Raw genomic sequence first — 20887 nt, forward strand, 5'->3', positions numbered from 1 at the left:
TAACATCTATTGGTCAACATGCCATCTAGGTGGGAGGGAAGGAGGGGAAAGGAGGGGGAAAATTAGGACAAAAGGTTTGGCAATTGTCGATATTGTAAAATTACCCATGCATATATCTGGTAAATAAAAACTATGAAAGGAAAGGAGAAAGGAAAGGAGAGAGGAGAGAGGAAGAGAGGAGGAGAGGAGGAGGGAGGAGGGGGAAAAAAGGAGAGGGGAGGGGGGGAAAGTGGAGGGGGAGAGGGAGAGGGAGGAGAGGAGAGGAAAGAAAAAGTTATCTATGCATGTTTTGAAAATAAAAAGCTTAAAAAAAAAAAAAAAAAAAGCCTTTCCAGATTTTCACCTTCTCCCAAAGATGTCCCTCCTTTTTTTTTTTTTTTTTTTTTTTTCCTCATTACTGTAATTTATATATGAAGATATGTAGTAAGTTACTCTCCAGGTCCGGAGAAGAATGTAAACTTATAGAAGGAAGAGATTAGGTTTGTCTTTACATCCCTAGCATTTTAGTTTGCAGAAATAGATGCACTAAATATTTGAACTCATCTATCAAAAGAATATTCTGATTCAAATGTTTTAAGTCTAAGTAACTGTGATTAAAATACTCTTAAATGATGACAAGAGCATGTATTTAGAATAAGAAGGGATCATAATCCAAACTTTTCATTTTAAAGATGAAGAAACTAAAATGATCTGAAGAAGTTTAAGGGATTTGCCTGGGATCACACAGCTACTTTAAATGTGCATTTAAAGTAAGGGCTTCCTGATATGAGTCTAGTACCCTACTCTGTAACAGCATGTTGCCTTTCTCCACATCTTCCTAAATTAGACCAAAGTTTCAATGACTTCTTGGACTTTTATCTTTTTAATTATCTAAAATTGTAGGAAGCAGGAAAGAAACTGAAGTCTTAAATCTCACATAGGAAGAAAGCTCATTTGTACAAACTAAATTTTTATATTTGTCTTCTTTACAAAGGTATAGGGAAAATGAAAAAAAGTAACAGAACAGAGATTAGATATTGGAGAAAGTTTGGTAGAACTGATCTCCCCCCCCAAAAAAAGTAACCAGAATGTCAGGAACCAGGGAGTCACGTACTTTTAGTTACATTGCAATGAAGACTAACAATAATTATAAACCGTAAATCTTAGAACTTGTATGATAAAACATTCCTGATTATTTATTTCTACTAGCAAAACACCTTGAATGTTCCCCCATCCACCCACAAAAGGCTAAAAGGTATGACAGTTCAATCTATGGCCCTGGAAAAAGAAAGGTAAAAATAAGAATGGGTACTGTGGCGAATAGTCAATCCCACAAATTAGGGAAGAGAAAAAAAAGCAAAATGCTACTCAGGATTTAAAATTAATAGGAAGTTCTCACAGATGTCAAAAGGGAGTCAATCAAATTCACCATAGCCAACAAAATCAGTAAATATCAACAAAGATTAATAATTTTAAAGAGTAACTGTCTAAAATATCTAGTTCATTGTACGTATATAGCCTAAAGCAAAATTATCACTATTAAAGCAATATTTGCATTAAATATCTACAGCAGCAACTTTTGGCTGCCAGCCATGTTTATACAAATAGAAAAAGCAAAGCTGTGGGGAGTGTTATAAGCTACTAAATTAGTAACAATTACCAAATAATAGATAGGCCAATAAAGAGCGTCACTTATCTCTTTACTTGGAAATAGTGGATGGAAAACGAAACCTAGTAGTAATTGAGAAATACAGAAAACTGAAGGGCATACACACTTTAACAGTCAATTCTCTTGATCAGTAGCATGAGTCAATCTGGGACATTGAAATCAATGGTGATTTCCTTCTTGGGTTGTTTGGGGTTTTTTTTTGGTGGGGGGGGGGGGGTAGGGAAAATTTAGTTGGTGGTTTTTTTCAGGGGGAGACAGACAAATGGAGAAAGCCTGAGAGAAAAGGAATCATTCCTAAATGAGGGACTGTTTCATTTTAAGTCAATTCCATGTACTTTGTTCCTTGGCAGACAAGTTTAAATAAAATGCAGTATCAGTTTGAAAGACTAAATTTTGTCTTCCCACAAGTCTGTTCAGCCTCATCTCTCCGGTTCATCCAAAAAATCTCAGTCATTTACCTTACAGAGAAGTTAATTTCTTTGTTTAAAAAAGGAGATAAGACAACCCTAGTATCCTGCCTTAATACAACTCCCTATAACATTGCACTATGATTCTAATCAATCTCTACCTTTTTTCTCCCCCCTACTTGTAATGTATTCATGGACACTGACAACATTCTAATTTTTATTAAGCACAGTTCTAACAGTCTCACCCCATTGTTCAAAAAAATCCTTCATTGGTTCCCTGTTTCCAAAGAAGTAAGTTAAAACCCCTTTAAGAGCTTGGAATTAAGGACCCTGAACAAACTAACACCTTGTGGTTCCAATATTAATTCAAATTATTTTCTACTTAAACTATACTCCAATCTCAACACCTTGTTTTCTCTTACCTATCCAGCACTGTATCCCCACACTATAATTTTGCCTATCTCTAGGTCATCTTCATCAAAATCCTTCTTATTTTAAGGTTTAGCTATGGCAAGAGCTGCTTTTCACAAAGTAGCCACCATCTTCATTGAAGATGGAGTGATCTCCCTTAGCCCATAAAGGAAGAAAAAAGGCTTCCAGCTAGAGTCAGAGGACCTGGATTCAAAATCTAAATCGCCATTAAACCCAAAGTGAGTCATTTAACTTCTACTGGCCTCAATTTTCTCAATTGCAAAATGAAGATGGTAGCATTAGATAACCTCTAAGACACCTTCTAGATCTAGATCTATGATCTATCATGTCCAAAATTTCTCTCCCTACTTAAATCTCTCTCATCTGTCAATTTTACCTCTATCATCTCTTCATCCTCTTTATTTTGCTTATCCTTACTAGCTTAGCTAAAATCTTCATCACCTCCTTATTACACTTCTCATTTGTCTACAAGTAACTTCTCCTCTCCCAATTACTTATATATAGCTCATAAATTAATCTTTTTGATACAGATGTTATCTTTCTATGCAAACATTTTAATTGATTCTCCATTCTGAGACAAGCAATGAATAAAATGTAAGCCCTAATTAGAAGCTAAAAGATAGGTGGGAAGGAGGGGAGAAAGGGTTAATTTTTAAAAAAAAAGGCAAAATTAAAATTTTAAAAGTTCAATTTACATAAAAATCATCAGAATGTACTTTAGAGCTGAGAGAGATCTCAGAATATTTCAATCCAATCTGGCCTCATGTGTTTAAAAATACCCTTTATTACAACATGTAAAGTGTTACTTTCAGCCTTTGTTTGGAAGACCTCTGAGAAAAAATTTTGTAACCTCTGCAAACAATTCATGATAGTTTTAAAAAGCTCTTAAATTTTAGAAACTGATGCTTTCATCACATTTCCAGATAATGGTCATACAATTACCAATTAGAGGGAAACAGAATATTTATTTATATTTATTATTTACCCTCTACTATGTAACAGCCACTACTGTGCTTTACAAATATCTCATTTGATCTCACAAAAAACTGTGAAGGTAGGTGCTGCTACTATAACCCCCATTTTACATGAGGAAATGGAATAGATTGAAGTTAAATAACTTGCTCAATCACTAAACTAATTAACAAATGTCTTAAACCTTATTTGAAATCAGGTCTTTTTGACTCTAGGTATAGTACTCTACCCATCAATTGTCTCAAGTTGCCTCTTAAGAAATTTCATTCATTTCTTGCTTATCTTATAACAGTAAAGGGCTACAATTGCAGGCACACGACATGAATGTGGAGTGGACCCAGTTAATACTGAGCCTACCATATTTGAAAAAGTCAACAATCTATGAGGCCAAGTCACCAATATAGTTGAAATGTAAGTAGTCAGCTGGGTGGAAAAGAAAGACAAGAGCAGGATGAACTTGCTTCAATCACTAGCTATGAGACCCTGAGTAAGCCATTTAACCTCTCTAGGTCTCAGTTTCTTCATCTATAAAATAAAGGAATTGGACTTGTGCCCTTGAAGTGTCTTCCATCTTTAAATTTATTACGGGACAAAGCCAGGTACTTTTCACTATGGAAGGTGCCAGTATATGGCAGATATGAACAAAGAGATGGATACTGTATTGTAATCACTTGGTATAAGTCCTTGGTCAGTTCACTTTGGTCACATCTAATGACCACCTAGAGATTCATTGCACTTTGTCTGTAGTGACCAAGTTCAGAACCTAGTGGAATAGTTCCTAATTCAAGAAGAAAGCACTTTTAGCAAGACTTTAGAGAATTACCTTTTGTTAGATGTGTCCAGATTTTTGGTACAGAAAATACAGCTACTTCTGCTAATGAGTTCTGCCACACCATTCTGAGCATGGCAACTATCTTCTGAAGCAATTCCCTCCTTTGCCAAAAAGACAGTGAATAAATGAAAACTTTGGCAAAACCATCTCTGACAGTCTACAGTAAAAATCAATACTTTGAATTAAATTAGATAGACTTTTTCTGTCTTAAGAGTTGTTCCCATTCTTTTTCCATACTTTCTCTTTTTCCTCTCCTTTCTTACCATATCTCATTCTTTCCTTATCAAACTCAGTATACTAAATATTTTTCAAATTAGCTTCCATTTGGGGAGGATTCTAGGAAGATGCAGTAGGTCAGTAAATTTCAAGTTCTCCCAAATTTCCCCCACACATAGAACAAATCTGCACCTCATAGAGAAGGTGCCCTAATGAAAAATCAAGAAGACAGGACAGAACAGGGCACATTGAGTGTGGCTGGAGCCTCATCGAGAACCAAAGAAATTTTCACCTCCCAGACTGTAAAGAGAGCCAGAGTCTGAGTCCAGGAAGACTGAATAAACCAGCTGATTAAGAACACCAAGCCCAGCAGTGCAGCAGAGATAAGCCCTAGGTGAAAAGGAACCAGCATTTCAAGAGTTCAGAGACAGCAGGGCAGGTATGCTGCAGGCACATGCAGGGGAGTAGAGCTCTTGCTTTGGGATTCCTGGTCAGAGGAGAGTGTTGTAAGAAGCTCTGGGAAGCCAGAAACACCTCCCTCCCACCCCAGGATCTGAGGTACTTATACTAATACTATAAACAAATAATAAATTTAAAAAAAAAAAAAAATGGGCAGGCAAAGAACAACAAACCCCACCACAGAAACTTATGATGAGAACAAGGAAGATCGGAATTCATCTTCAGAGGATGACACATAAGTAAAAAAGCTTCTTCACCAAAGAGTAAGGTGAAATGGCTCCTTGCCCAAAGAGAATTTATGAAAGAAGTCATAAAATAATATAAAAATCAAATGAGAGACATTAAAGAAAAACTAATAAAAAAGAACATCCAAGAAAAAACAAGATTTTTTTTTTTTAATCTAACCACTAGAAAAAGAAGTACAGCATCTCAAGACGAAAATAACTCCTTGAAATTAGAACTGGGCAAGGGGAAGCCAGTGAAGCTATGAGAGACCAAGAAATAACAAAACAGACCATAAAGAATGAAAAAATAGAACAGAATGTGAAACTTCTTTTAAGAAAAATGACACATCTGGAGAATAGATCAAGAAAAGAAAACATAAGAATTGGACTGCCTGAAAATTGTGACCAAAAAAATTACCTTGACACAATAATGTAAGAAATAATCTAAGAACATTGTCCTGGAGTGATAGAACAAGAGGGGAAAGCAGAAATAGAAAAAATCCACACGGATCACCATCTCAAGGAGAACCTTTGTGGAAAACATATAGGAGTATTATTGCCAAATTTCAAAACCCCCCAGATCAAAGAGAAAATTTTGCAAGAAACAAAAAAAAAAAAAAAAAAAAAAAAAAAAAAAATTCAAATATGCTGGAACTACAATTAAAATTGTACAGGACTTAACAGCAGCCACACAACAGCAGCCACAATAAAAGACCCCAGGTCCTGAAATCATATCTACCAAACATCAAAAGAACAAGGCCTGTGGCCAAAAATATCATATCCCACAAAATTATCTATAATATTATGCGCAAAAAAAATGGACATTCTATGAACTTTCAGATTTCCAGGACTATCAACCAATCCCGAACTTAAAAGAAAAATAAACACAAGAGCCAATATCAAAGAGCAATTTAAAAGAACTCAATATGGATAAATTGGTTTTTTACATGGGAATTTTATAGCATATGTTTAAGATTGATTATCAACAATACTACAGCTCAAAATAAAGATTTGGGCAGAGTAATGGCAAAAATAGTAATTATATCAAACAAATGAGGTGCAGAGAAACCACAGACACAGAGGCATTAGAGGGGAAAGGAGGACTCATAATTCTGAAAATCTACTCACATCAGGAATGGGTTAAATAGGCAGTACTACATATATACTATGAAGGGTACAGCACACTCTAAAATCTATAAAGAAACAAAGGGGGAATGGGTAGATGGGGAAGCAAAAGGTGAGGGAAGAAGGTTGGGGGAGTTAAAGTAACAGCAAGGCAAATTAGAAGCAAAGGGTAAGCATGGATAAGATGTGCGTGCGTATCTACATATGTAAATATAAATTAATATGTAATATAAATATAATATATAAATGAATATTAATATTAATATATGTATATCCACATATGTAAATATAAATTAATTTTGCCACTAAGCCTCATTAAGGGTTTCCCCTCCTCCCCAAGGCAATTGGGGTTAAGTGACTTGCCCAGGGTCACACAGCTGGGAAGAGTTAAGTGTCTGAGGCCAGATTTGAACTCAGATGCTCCTGCCTTCAGGACTGGTGCAGGCCTATAATCACAAAAAATAAAAAATGACTCACTTTATTCTATTGGAATGCATGTTTAGTACATTGCAAGAAATACTTTTTCAATCTTAATTAGCAAATGAAAAGAGGGTATGGAGCATATAATATCTTTTCCTCCAATACACAATACTTTTCTATTTTGTTTGTGGATAGCTTGGATTTAGTTAATACAATCATAAAATTGTGACCTTGGATAGGCCACAAACTGTAGGCCTCAAGTTACCTCTTGTATACAAAAAAGGTAATTAAAAAAAAAAAAAAAATGCTATGGTGTCAATGAACTTTAAATATGACTCCCTCCTACTACCCACTCCAAGATTTTTCCTTCTACCAATCATACTCAACTCCCCTATACTTAACAAACATGCTTAGGTCTCCTCTACATCTTTCCCTTTCTTTATCTATTTGCCCCGCATTTCAGGGAGAGGAAACCCTAATATTTCCCTTTGATCATGGTACTGAGATTTTATATAATCTTTCTTCCCTTTTAACTTAAACTTTATAAACTAAATTTTTACATTTCCACACAATCCACTGATCATTCTCCACCTTGTTGCCTAATGCACTTTACTAGTATTCTACTAACATTACTTTAAAATCCATCAATAGTCTACTTTTAAAACCCAATTATTTTTCTCTTAAGCCTTACCTCCTATAATTCTTCTACAAGCAGGTATCCTATTAAACTACCCTGTCTTTTCCCTGTAACTTTTCTAACTTTGTTCTTTCCTAGTTCTTTCCCCTTTATTTTTGAACTGTTTCCTAAGGCCTCTTTCTTCTCCAACTTCAAAAGGCTGTTTTTAGTTGTTATTTCAATTTCTTTATATATTAGGGCTTAAGCATTTTTTTTCTGTTGTAGACTTCTTCCTGGTGAAACCTATGGCCCCCTTAACAGAATAATATTTTTATTTTTATTATAATTCATTTTTTTGCTGAGGCAATTGGGGTTAAGTGACTTGCCCAGGGTCACACAGCTGGGAAGAGTTAAGTGTCTGAGGCCAGATTTGAACTCAGATGCTCCTGCCTTCAGGGATGGTGCTCTATCTACTGCACCACTTAGCTGCCCCCAGAATAATAATATAAAAGTATAAAATAAAATATATGGGGTTACAAAGGAAACCAATTATATTATAAATACAATTATCAAAAATACTCTTAAATTCATAGACTCCAAAATTAGGAATTTTGCTCTACACTATTATGCTATCTATAAAGGCAATCTTATCAATTCCCAAGGCTTTAATTGCCACATCTATGGGAATAATCTGAAAATCTCTCCAGAACTTAAAAACTATCTTAACTTCAAAGCATCATTTCTAACTATTCATCACACCCCATGCCCTCATCCTCTACTATCCCTGGCCTGAATTCTCAAAAAAATCAACAAATTTAAGGCTTAATACAGGAGTTATTTTTGACTTCTTTTTCTCTCTCATTCCATCATTCCTTTGAGGATTATCCCATTTTCATTTCAAGGATATTTTCTTATAATCCTTTTCTGTTAACAGTAACCTAACTTAGTTAAAAGTTCTTATTTACCTCTAATCTAGACTACTCTACAATGGGAGGTAGAAGTGGAAGGTAGTCAAACCAGTCTCATCACCTCCAATTTAACCTACATATTTGCAGCCAAAATAATCTTCCTAATCATATCTCATGCTAAATTTCACTTTAAAAAAAAACTTCAATCATTTACTACTCTAGCTAAAATTTGAATTCATGATCCTGTCATTCAAAGATTTCTTCAAATAAACTGTGTAATATACCCCCCCCCCCAGGACATAGAGATTAAATCAGAAAACCTTCACTGACAAAGTTCATAAACTAGTAAGAGGAATCATTCAAATAACTTTAATGTCCAATGTTCAATGTGTGTAAATCTGAAAGGTGTAGATTACATTGGGGAGAAGGAAGAGGGTTGTTACTAAAAACACAGAGATAATGGAGTTCTTTGTTTTTTGTTTTCTTTTATTTAAATAAAAGTATACAAACAAAATAAATTTCCATATTGGCCATATTCTACCAAGTGTATGTCTTCTTCTGAATTCTGAGCTTATCACTTTTTCTGTCAAAAGGCAAATTAGCATGTTTCATCAAGTATCCTCAGGACCATTGTCAGAATTCTTAAGTCTTTAAAAATTGTCTTTACAATATTATAGCATAACTTGTCCTCGTAGTTCTGCTTATTTCACTGTGTCCCTTTTCAAACAATTCTTCTATGGTTTCTCCCAAACTATTGCACTCATTTTTTACAGCAGAATAATTCCATCACATTTCTTCAATTTCACTGCCTGAATTGATCTAAAATTCAAATGAGGAGATTTCAACAGGGATATGGGGTAAAGGCATCTAAGATTTGGGAGAATCTATCAACTCAGGTTCCAAGATATTAAAGAACCATGCAAATGAACTGAGTAAGATTCTGGTATTCTTGTTTATGGTCACTTTACTATCTAAACAATCCAGAGCCAGCTAATTTCATCCTCAAAAAGCCTAAGTTAGACAAATGATTTTTCAGATTTCTTTTGCACTTAATCCTACAAGGTCAAGAGCTAGAGATACTAGAGTTCTCTATGTACAAAACAACTGAAATACCAGAGTAAGTAAGCATAACAGAAAAATTTGCAACATGACATAATAAATTTATGAAGAGCTCAGCTACAATTCCACTCTCGGGTTCTTTTCTAGCACTAAAGTACAAACATCAGACAATCCAAGTATTTTCAAAGAGACTGTTACATGGTCAAGAATCAGGAAAAGAGCTTGATTAGTTTTCACAAAAGGGGTATAGGAGGGACTTATAAATACCTGGGTCATCTGCCAGAACATAAAATCACTATATTATATAAACCACTTTTAATTATAAAAATATTTCAAGTGAAAGGGAAAGGAATAAAAGGGGGGAAGAGATTTTTTTTTTTAAAGTACAAAGGAAGAAAGAGAGATGTGAAGGAAATAGTTTTGCAAAGTTACTACTTCAGAATTCTGAAGTGGCAGTTATTGTCATTCTTTTGGTCTTTTGACAGAAGATTGCACCTAGCAGAGTGCTAGGCTAGAAGTCAAGAATATCAAAGTTCAAATGATGAACCTCATAATTTCCAGGCTGCATGACCCCTGTACAAATCACCTACAATCTTCTAAACCTCAGTCCTCTTCATTTATAAAGTGGGGTTAAGTAATATTACCTGTAGTATCTAACTTGTAAAGACTATAGAGAAGAGGAGAGTCAGCAAAACATTAGCTCAAGTTTCTATTCTAACTGGTTAAAAAAGCATTTAATCTCAGAGTGTCCCTGAAACTAAAAGTGGTAGGGCAGTTGCTGATTTGCATTGATAGAAGGAATTTCCTCATTCAGGAAACATCTTTATTGGTTTTACTGCCTCTGAAATACATTCTCCAAACACCTGCCAAAGTGCTTTTTCTAAGGCTTAAGTCAGACTCCATAACCCCTTATATCCACTCCCCCCTTCCTCAATTAAAGCTGTCTACAAATCAAATAGCAAGTCTTTTGTTTTACATGTAAATACCTTCACAATCTGGCTCCTTTTTACCTTGCCAGTTTCCTCAGACTGGCCTATTTGCTATGCCAGGTAGTCTCCCCAATTCCCTTAAAAATAGTTTCTCTGCAACTCTAACAGAATTTCCTTCTTCCTTCAAAATTCAAATCAAATGTTACTTTCTGCAGACCACTCCCAGTTCCCTCAGCAATAAAAGTTACTTTCTATTTATTGTGCATCTATCTTCTAGGTGCCTTTTTAGTAGTAAAGATGTTTCCTTCATTCATAGTTAAGTGCTTAACAAATGACCATTTTCATTTCATTTCATCCTATCATCATATTAAGTTCTTGTAAAGCTCAAATGAGAATCTTTGCAAACTTTACAATAACATATAAATAGCAATTATTATTAGGCTTCCATTTTTCTCTTGGAAAAATGTCTTAAGGAGAAAAAATTTATGAAAATATATCCTGTTGATCACTTATACACTTTAACAACAATACTATATGATGATCAATTCTGATGGACTTGGCTCTCTCCAACAATAAGATGATTCAAACCAATTCCAATTGTTCAGTAATAAAGAGAATCAGCTACACCCAGAGAGAGAACTATGGGAAATGAGTGTGGACCATAACATAGCATTTCTACTTTGTTATTGTTTGCTTGCATTTTTTGTTTTCCTTCTCAGATTTTTCTGTCTTTCAAAAGATCCAATTTTTCTTGTGCAGCAAGATAAGTGTATAAATATGTCTACATAAATTGTATTTAACATACACTTAAACATATTTAACATGTATTGGACTACCTGCCATCTAGAGGACAGGGTGGGGAAAGGAGGGGAAAAGTTGGAACATTTGCAAGAGTCAATGTTGAAAAATTTTCTATGCATATGTTTTGTAAATAAGAAGCTATAATAACAAAAGAAAATATATCCTGTTAGTGAAGTTTATCTTACCATGCTAAACAAAGAATATTAAGTTGGAAAAGCAGTTAGGTCAAGAAAGGTCCCTGGTTATATAAGTCTTTCACATATGTGAATACAAACCAGCCCAATATTCCTAAAATTAAAAACTAACACAGAATGCCCTCTCATGAAGTGTAGTTTAAAATTTCACCACATGATGGAGCTAAAACTCTATCTTTCTTCTGGGATCAATGATTTAAAAAAATTTTTCAATCCTAAATTTATATTATGACCAAAAAAAAGGCATATATGTTAATTCTGCTGGAATAAGGAAATCAATCAGTAATGATACCTTTCTACTGTAGCATCTAGTTGCATATGATGGGGCATGGCTAATATCCAGTTAGCATTTCCTAATTTGCTCAAGAAAGAAGGGCTCCTATGACGCTAAAGTATGGAAGTACTGCACTTTGGAAAAGGGAGATGGAGTTCTGTGTGTGAAAAATATAGGAAAGAATAATATGGCTATGATGCATAGTACAAATAGAAATGAAGTCCAATGAAGGTGGAAAGAGAAGGGAGGGCCATGCTGCATAGGCAAAAGGAAACAACTAGAGCTTACTGAGTTGGAGTTTATCTTGGAAAATTATCTTGGCAACAGCATGAAGGCTGAACTGCAAATGATGATGAAACACAAGAAAGGAGGCAGATGAAATAATCTAGAAGAAAGGCTAATGAGAACCTGAACCAATTGGGTAGTTTTATGAATAAAAAGAAATGATCTAAATATGAGGGATGTTGTAAAAATAGAAATGATAATATCTGGCAAATCACTGGATATGTGGAGTGAGGAAATGAGAAATTAAGAATGATACCAAGATCATCAACCTGGGAGAATGATGATGCTTTAAGAGAAAGGAAATTGTGGACAAGGGAAGCCATGGGGTAATAGTGAGGGTTTTTTTTAATTGATAATTTCAATATAATTGGCTTCCTTTGTATTCCTATAAATCCCTATAAATTTAAAAACCACTATCTCCATTATTTAAATCTAATGTTACTGTATAAAAATTTTAATGCAATTTTGCTTATAGAGTTCCTGGATTTATTATGGCAGGTATACTTTTTTAAATAGTTTATATTGTTTAGAATTATTTTACAAGGGAGTATCTCTATCTTTTATTACAGGGTTTGGTTTGTGATACATAGGCATATTGCTGATTTGTATAGACTTTTTTTCTATCCAGTTACTTTGCTAAAATCATACTTTCAACTAAAATTTTAAGTGAGTCTCTTTTGGATTTTCCAAGTATATTATCATATCACTGCAAAATGAGATAATAAACTCATTCCCTAGTCTGATTCCTCCTATTTCTTTTTCTTCTCTTATTTTAGGACTTCTAATACAATACTGAATAATAATGATGACAATGGATATCCTTGTTTCACAACTGATCTTACTGGGAAGGATTCTATAGTGTATCCCCATTACAAATAATGTTTGCTGATAGTTTTAGAGAAATGATTTTTTTTAATAATTTAAGGAAAAATCCATTTATACCTATACTTTCAAGTATTTTTGAAAGAAATGAGTTGTATTTATCAAAAGGTCTTTTCTGCTTTTATGCTGAAACTTGATTTTTTTTTTTTTTACTTATTGTTGATATATTATGTTAATGGTCTTCCTTATGTTAAACCAGTGGTCTTCAAACTTTTTAAATAGGGGGCAAATTCACTGTCCCTCAGACTGCTGGAACACCTCACACTCTGTCTCCACTGCCTCAGCCCAATGCCAGAAGTGTGTTGCTAACTCGAGTTTAGATCGAACTTCCAGTCTGATTTTGCCATAACCCAGCAGGCTACATAAATGTCCTCAGCTAGCCGCATCAGGCCCGCAGGCCATAGTTTGAGGATCCATATCAGTTAAACCATCCTAGCATTCCTGATATAAATCCCAACTGATTATGATGTGTGAACTTTATAAATTTTTTTAAAATTAAAATGACTTTTTAAAAAAATATCTAGCAAGTTAACTTAATTAAGGTATTGTCAAAGCTCTTAAGATAATATCTTTACCACAGTATCAAAGCATAGTAAAATGAGCCTCAATGTTCATTATTAGTACAATTAAAAATGGCAAACATATATGTAAGTATTTTATGTAATACAGTTGAGAATGTTCTACATATCTAATAATACCTTCAAAAAAGTCCTATAAATTTAGATGTAAGAAAGCATTATTCTGCAAACTTGAAGCTGGTTGCTGTCAAAGATCACATAACTACTTTAGTGGTAGAAAGAACCATTAAAGACCAGAACCTAAGCTGCAAAAGGTCACAAATCTACTCTACTTAAGTAATTTTATTTACTCAATACACAGCACTAAAGTCTATCTTTATCTAACAAAGAGGAATTGCCCATTATATAGGCACCTATTAATAATCTTAATAATCTTTCCAAAGAGATAAGGAAAGGGATTATATTTGTACTATCACTGATACATGGGAGTTTCCAGGTGAGGAAATATCTTGTCAATGCAGGCTGGTATCTTCTTTAGCACCTATAATTTAAAAGAGTTGACTAGACCACTAAGAAATCAAAAAGACTTGCCCTGGATCACATAGCCAGTATGTGCCAGAATTGAATTTGAAGCCAGTAGTTCATGCCAAGTTACCTCCCAATCTTTCCATAATGTTAAATATAAAAGAATTTAAAGCTAACTATGAAGTATTCAAAAAATAAGAAAAACAAAGACTAATGAAGTAATGTAATTTTTAGCAATAATAGCTCTTCTAAAAACACAGAAAACACTTTACTATTTAAAACTAATCTCATCTTGTTGAAAACTTAATGGAGAAATTACTTAAAAGTATTAATTACTTAAAAAACTATAACTATGCAGTCACCAATGAGTACTTTAAAAAAATCATTATGTGGAAGAACAAATGGTTGCTGCCTAAACTGATGTTTCCATCAAAATATTGTCAAGAATTTCGTAATATTGTTCAAACTTATTTAGATATTCCATTCAACAATCAATCATTAAACACCTATATGAAGAGTACAGTGCTAAGGGCTATAAATAGAAATATTATGCCTTCATCTTTTTTCCCTGGCTAGTGCTAATTGTGTTCCTGTGCAACTTATAATCAATTCTTTTTAAACTGGTTATCTATTTTTCTATTAAGATATTTTGGTCCGATTCTTTTTGCACAGCAAAATAATTTTTGGACATGTATACATATATTGTATTTAATTTATACTTTAAAAAAATATATATATTTTTGTTGTTAGAATTCACCCTTCAGGGAGTTGTTTTTCCATAACAAAAATGTGTCTTGATAAGAAAAATAAGAAAAAAAAAAGATTTTCCCCAAATAAACAAGACATATACTAAGAATATAAAATAGATTATTCTAAAGTTGTAATTTATTACATTACATACATCTAGTATTAAATACTGGAATATAAAAAGAATCCCATACAATTCAGAGACACACATATATGCCTTGTATAGGCAATTTCAACTCACTCCCAAATAAGCTGTATAGATGGAGTGACTATAAAAAGCTGATTAATTTGGAAAATGAATTTATATAAGCTTATTTTGGACTAAGATAACACTAGGCTTATTTCTATAATATGTACAAAGAATACTTATTATATTTAAAAAAAAATTATGGAGCACCAGCCCTGAAGTAAGGAAGACCAGAGTTCAACTCTTCCCTCAGACACTTAACACTTCTTAGCTGTATGACCACGGGTTAGTCATTTAACCCCAATTGCCCAGGGTTAAGTGGGGTTAAATACACTCTTTCACCATAACAAAAGTTATGACACCAGCAAAAAGACATTTCTCACATAATTTATTTAGTATCCAGAAAATTAGTGATGTCACAAATATTATGACAGTGCCTTGCAAACAAATCATACAAGGTTACTATAATAATAAAAAATGAGAAATGAGATGTTATGTCCAAAAGGTTAAATATATGGAAAGCAATTAAGGTTAAAGCAATTAAGATTAAAACTTAGAAAAGGAAGAGAACCATTACATGTTTGTCTTCAGACTGTGTCTAAATTCATAATATTACAACCAGGACATCAAATATAATCCACAATGTTTATAATCTAAAGGTAACTTTTTTCTTTGGGGGAAAAAAATCTTTTTATTATGTGGGCTAATAGATACAAAACACAAGAAAAAAAATCTAAGTTAAAGAATAATATAAAAACTATTTTCATTTGGTTGTAGAATGTATTAAATATTCTTATTTACAGCAAGTTCATGTTTGTAATAATCTCAAATAAGTGCATTAAAAATTAAACAACATCAGAAAGCAAATTGGACAAGTATAAAAGAGAGAAGCAAACTCTAGTAAAAATGTGCTTCAGATTAAAAAATACAGTAGAGTAAACTATGAGTTGAAAAAACTCTTAAAATCCCTATAATTAGAATCATGTGATCTGTAAAAGGCTGTGATCTTGTGCATCTTTCAATTACCTCAGGAAAATACAGATATAATATAAAGGTTATTGATCGAATAAGAAGTGGCGATAGTTGCTTCTAGAATTTTCAGCCCATAGACAGTGAGAAGTTGAACAACTGTTCAGGAAGAGATTACAAGGGTCTTTTTGCTGGCACTGGGGGGAATCAGGACTGTTCCTATGTCATACAACTCACAGTCTTGAGTGGCAGTTCCAGGACAAGGAAGAGTACTCACACACCAGAGCTTGCAAGTATAGTGGAGCAGAGATCATCACAATTCTAGGGGAGAAAAAGTGCTTATGCTAATTCACAAACTAGAATACAGACCAGGAAAGTACTAAACATCCCTCTTCTTAGTTCATACCATCCTGAAGAACCAAAAATTTACAAATCCTTAGAAGTATTTCTGAAAACAGCTGCACAAATACCCTGAAAAATTGGGACAGTAAACCCTTCCACCCTGAAAACAGCCTCACTATAAGCAAAAAGGGAAAAAAAACCTGGAAAATGAACAAACCCAAAAAAAAATTCTGACTAGAAAGTTATAGTGACAAGATCAAAACACTCATAAAAAGACAGTAAAACTCCTATATCCAAAATCTCAAAGAAAAACATTAATTGCTTTCAAGCCATGGAAGAGCTTTAAAAAGATTTAAATCCCTTAAAAATGAGAATTGAGCAAATAAAAGCCTATAATCCCTGAGACGTGAAGAAACAATGAAACAAATCTAATGAAAAAAAAAAAAAAGACAATATAAGTATCTCATTAGAAAAAAAAAAGTTTTCTAAAATAGATCCAAAAGAGATCATTTTAAAATTATTAAACTTCCTAAAAGCCATGATGAAAAAAAGAGCCTAGATGTGATCTTTAAGAAAAGTATAAGGAAATTGCCTTGATATTCTAGAACCAGAAGGTAAAATAGAAATTTGAAGAGCCCGCCTATCACTTCTTGGAAAAGATTCCCCAAATAGAAATTACCAGGAATATTACAGCCAAATCCCAAAGCTCCCAGGTAAAGGAGAAGATATAGCAATGCAGCTAGAAACAAATAATTCAAATATTGTGGAGTCAGAGTAGCTGTAATACATGACTTAGTAGCTTCTACATTAAAAGATATATAGACTTAGAATATATTATATATATAATAAACAGACTTAGAATATAATATTCTGGAGGGCAAAGGAACTAAAATTACAACCAAGAATGACCCAACTTGCAAAACTGAACATAATCATTTAGGAGGGGAAACAGACTTCAATGAAATAGAAGATTGTAGAGCATTCCTGATGAAAAGACCAGAACTAAACAGTAACGTTGGCTTTCAAAGACAAGACTCAAGAGAATAAAGAGATAAACAGGAAAAGGAAATAAGTGATTTAATAAGAGGATGCCTGAACAATTTGTGATGTATCACGATGCAATACTTCTATACTATGAGAAATTTTGAGTCAAATACTCCAAATCTGGAAGCTTACATGAACTGATCACAAAGTGAAATGAATAGAACCAGGAGAACATTGTACACAGTAAAAACAACATAAGATAATAAACTATAAATGACTTAACTATTGTCAGTAATACAATGATCTGAGATAACGCTGAAGGATTTAAGATGAAAAAAAGTTATCCATTCTCTAAAAAAGAACTCATGGAATCTGAATATAGATCCAAGCATATTCTTTTTATTTTTTTTTTCTTCTTAGGGTTTTATTGATCACTTTTTTTTATAATATGACTAATATGGAAATGTGTTTTGCCTGACTTCGCATGTCTAACCTTTATCAAATTGCCTGTCTTCTCAGTGAGGGAGGTAATGAGGGTAAGAGAGAATCTGGAATTTAATTTTAAAAATGCATGTAGATAACTGTTTTGTGGGTAACTGGGGGAAAATAAAATACTAAATATAAAAATAAAATAAAGGCTACTATAAACAAAATTCTGATCAGGAAATTTTATCTGTAGATATTGTCTTGGAAGAAATCTATCCTGGTCTTATATATAAGATATAAAATCTTGGTGGTTGTGTGTTAGGATTCTTTCTAGGTACTAAAACAGTGGAATTGATAGAGGCAATAATTATCTAATTTAGCATGGTTCAGTATGATTGATCTGATCCTAAAAGGAGTTGTAATGGGCCAGAACTTGAAACAAGATACTAAGTGGAATTGAGGAGACAGTAGTTAGTTACATCTACTTTAGCACTGATTTAATCCTACAACAAATAATGGTTTCCTAGTGACATAATGATTGGTGTATACTCAGTATGGAACATATAAGGAAGAGCTATCGGGGACAAGAAGGAGCCCACTAGAAGCTCTCAGAGGAGGAGACAGATTCATTCCATCTTCCACCTTTGTGCTGGCTGGAGGCTAAAGTACAAACCTTTGGATTTGGAGACATTCTGGGGGAAGCGAGGGGCAGAAGCTGGCAGAGGCAAAGGACTAGTAGCAGGAGCTCTCAGAACCAAGGAGAGAGACAGGCCTCTAAGAAAGTTAACCGGGCCCAAAGAAGGAGAAAAGACTTTGAAGGAGACAATAAAGGATTTGGACTTTAATCCCTGGCTGCATTTGGGGTGATTACACTGAACTGAAATGAAGGCTGCTCCCAGAAGCCCCCTAAGAAACCTGCACCCAGAGAGCATTGTATTTTAGAGGAGAATATTACAGTTGTGTGATTAACTTAAGATAAAGGCAGAGATGTCAGTCCTATATCAAGCCAAAAGGTGATTTTCTAGGAATCGGACTCCAGTTTAAACTTGAGAAGATAAGGAGTATAAATAAGTAAATTTCTCAAAAGGTGATCAGTTATGTTATAGCTATAGAAGCCACATGGCTAGAATTTAGAAGTCAAAGCATCAAAGTATAATTCCTATCTTGGTGTCACACTCATGTTTACATTTGAGAAAGAATCTGTTTCTTGAATCATAGATCATACCCAAATCTGAAAGACTTGTAGTTAACATCTAAGTTCTATATATTAAATGCTCCTAGCTCTAGACTTTTTCAAAGAGCAGTTTACTATTGCCATAAATTATGATATACAACTGTAGGCAGTACTACAGATAGACAATGAATTGAAGATAAAAATAGAAATGAGTTCTCTTGACTTTTCCATCATGCTCCCAGAAGCTCATTATTGTGAAAACTGAATCATCTAGGAAGGAAAATATCAACAGCCTTGGGTTCTTATCTGATTACTACTTTCTCCCCCATGAACTCCAACATTTAAGTAGGCAATAGCAGAAAAGTCTCATTTCTTACCTAGTTGCCCTATTCTGGAATGTTTCTTTTTTCTCTCCCACAACCCTACACTGAGTAACTTCAGAGTCTATTCCTTGCCTCTCTCCTCTACCATCCTTTTCAGTTTCCTTTTGTATATTGTCTTTTCCCATTACATTACAAGCTATATGAGGTTAGGGAACTATATTTTTTCATATTTGTATCCCTAGAGATTAGCACAGTGCCTGGCATTATCATAGCTTTAAATGTTTCTTGAATGCTGACTAAATTGCATGCCATTACAAATGTATACTTATAAAAACCAAAATTTTCCCTATAAGAATGGTGACAAATTATGTAGGCAAAGGAAAGTTACATATGATGGATTTATTATTACTATTTATTATGACCTACTATTAAAATCAAAGATCTGCCATCTGGGTTAAATGAGAATCTACAAAAGAATTGAATGAATATTGACACCAGTTATATCTACTTCTGATTTAGTCTAAAATCTACTCCGTTCCCTTCTTTAATACACCTCCCATACATTTCTTCAACTTTTGTCATATTTTTTCTTTCAAAGATCTGCTCAAAACTCACCTCATCAAGTTACCCCACTTGTTCCTAGTTAATCCAGGATTCCTTATTTACATACGCCTATGGATATATGAACAAAGTTTTGCATTTCTGCAATATAACAAATTAAAAGATAGGCATCACTAGGAAAACAAAAGTCTCTCAGAAATTAGGCTTAAACCAACACCACACACACACACACACACACACACACACACACACACACACACACACGCACGCACACTTTTTTAAATAAATCCGAAATGGAAACTCAATCTGAATACTTAAAATACCATCCAAAAAGAAAACTCAGAATAAGCAGATCACGTACCCTTCAAAGCAATGGATAGAATATATATATATATATATATATATTCTTAACCAAACAATAAAATTACAAAAACATGAAATGGCATAACACAAAATTGAGAGCTTCTACACAAACATAAAACATCTAGTAAAAAGGAAGCACTCAAAAAAAAAATTGTTATTAAATTTTTGTATAAGACTTTAGTATAAAAGTTATTATATAGGCAACTAAAAAGAACAGACTGGATAAATGGATTGATGGAATGAAGGGCTAAAGGACTGATTCAATCATCCTTCAATCCTGGATAAATGCGCAAATTAAAATTAGAGGTAATGAAGGGAAAGGATAATTTATTCTAGTTTCTCACTCAGACTAATATATTTATATATTCTCACTACATTAATAATGATAACTATTAAACAGATATGAAAAAAGAGTATCAGCTATAGAAAGTAGCCTATTAAGTTAGATTTGGTTCTCGAGATTACAAAATGAATTCATTGAGAAAATTTGTTCCAGTCTAGAACACATAGAAATGTCAAATTTTTATAATGGTAGTATGGGAGCCAATTTCTTAAACCTTTTAAATTTCTCAAAGCATACGATTAAGATGTAAAAACTGAAACTTCTCTCCAAAGTGACCAATGACTTCTTAATTGCTAAACTCTACATACTTCTCAAACCATACTTTTCTTGACCTTTCTACATCCTCCGACACTACAGAATTCCCTTTTCTCCCTCTTTTCTTCTTCCTACTTTGTGATCTTGTCAACTTCTAAAGGTGCCTCATCCAGCTTAAAACACAGTTGACCTGTTATTTCTCCCTCTAAACTGCTCTCTCCATCTAACTTTCCACCTAACTTCTAGTCCACTAGACTTATCAAACAAGGTGTCATCCTGGCTTCCTCAACCTTTTCATGTTCAATTTGTGGCTAAACACTGTCAATTCTATCTTTGTAATATCTCTCATCTATCCTCCCTTCTCTCCTCTAATACTACCACCATCCTAATATGGGCCTCCATTACCTCATTGCTAGATTACTTCAATAGCTTGCTGGTTGGTCTGTATGCCCTATGCCATTCCATCCTCCACTCAGCTGTCTTTGAG

General features: G+C 33.7%; 1 protein-coding gene across 4 annotated transcripts in view; it reads right to left on the bottom strand.

The window, feature by feature from the left end:
- Positions 1–20887, bottom strand: part of GPBP1 (GC-rich promoter binding protein 1) — an 88072-nt gene that overhangs the window by 27037 nt on the left and 40148 nt on the right. The window lies entirely within an intron of this gene.

The sequence above is a fragment of the Sminthopsis crassicaudata genome, chromosome 1 (assembly GCF_048593235.1).
Source record: "Sminthopsis crassicaudata isolate SCR6 chromosome 1, ASM4859323v1, whole genome shotgun sequence".
Classification (NCBI taxonomy): Eukaryota; Metazoa; Chordata; class Mammalia; order Dasyuromorphia; family Dasyuridae; genus Sminthopsis; species Sminthopsis crassicaudata.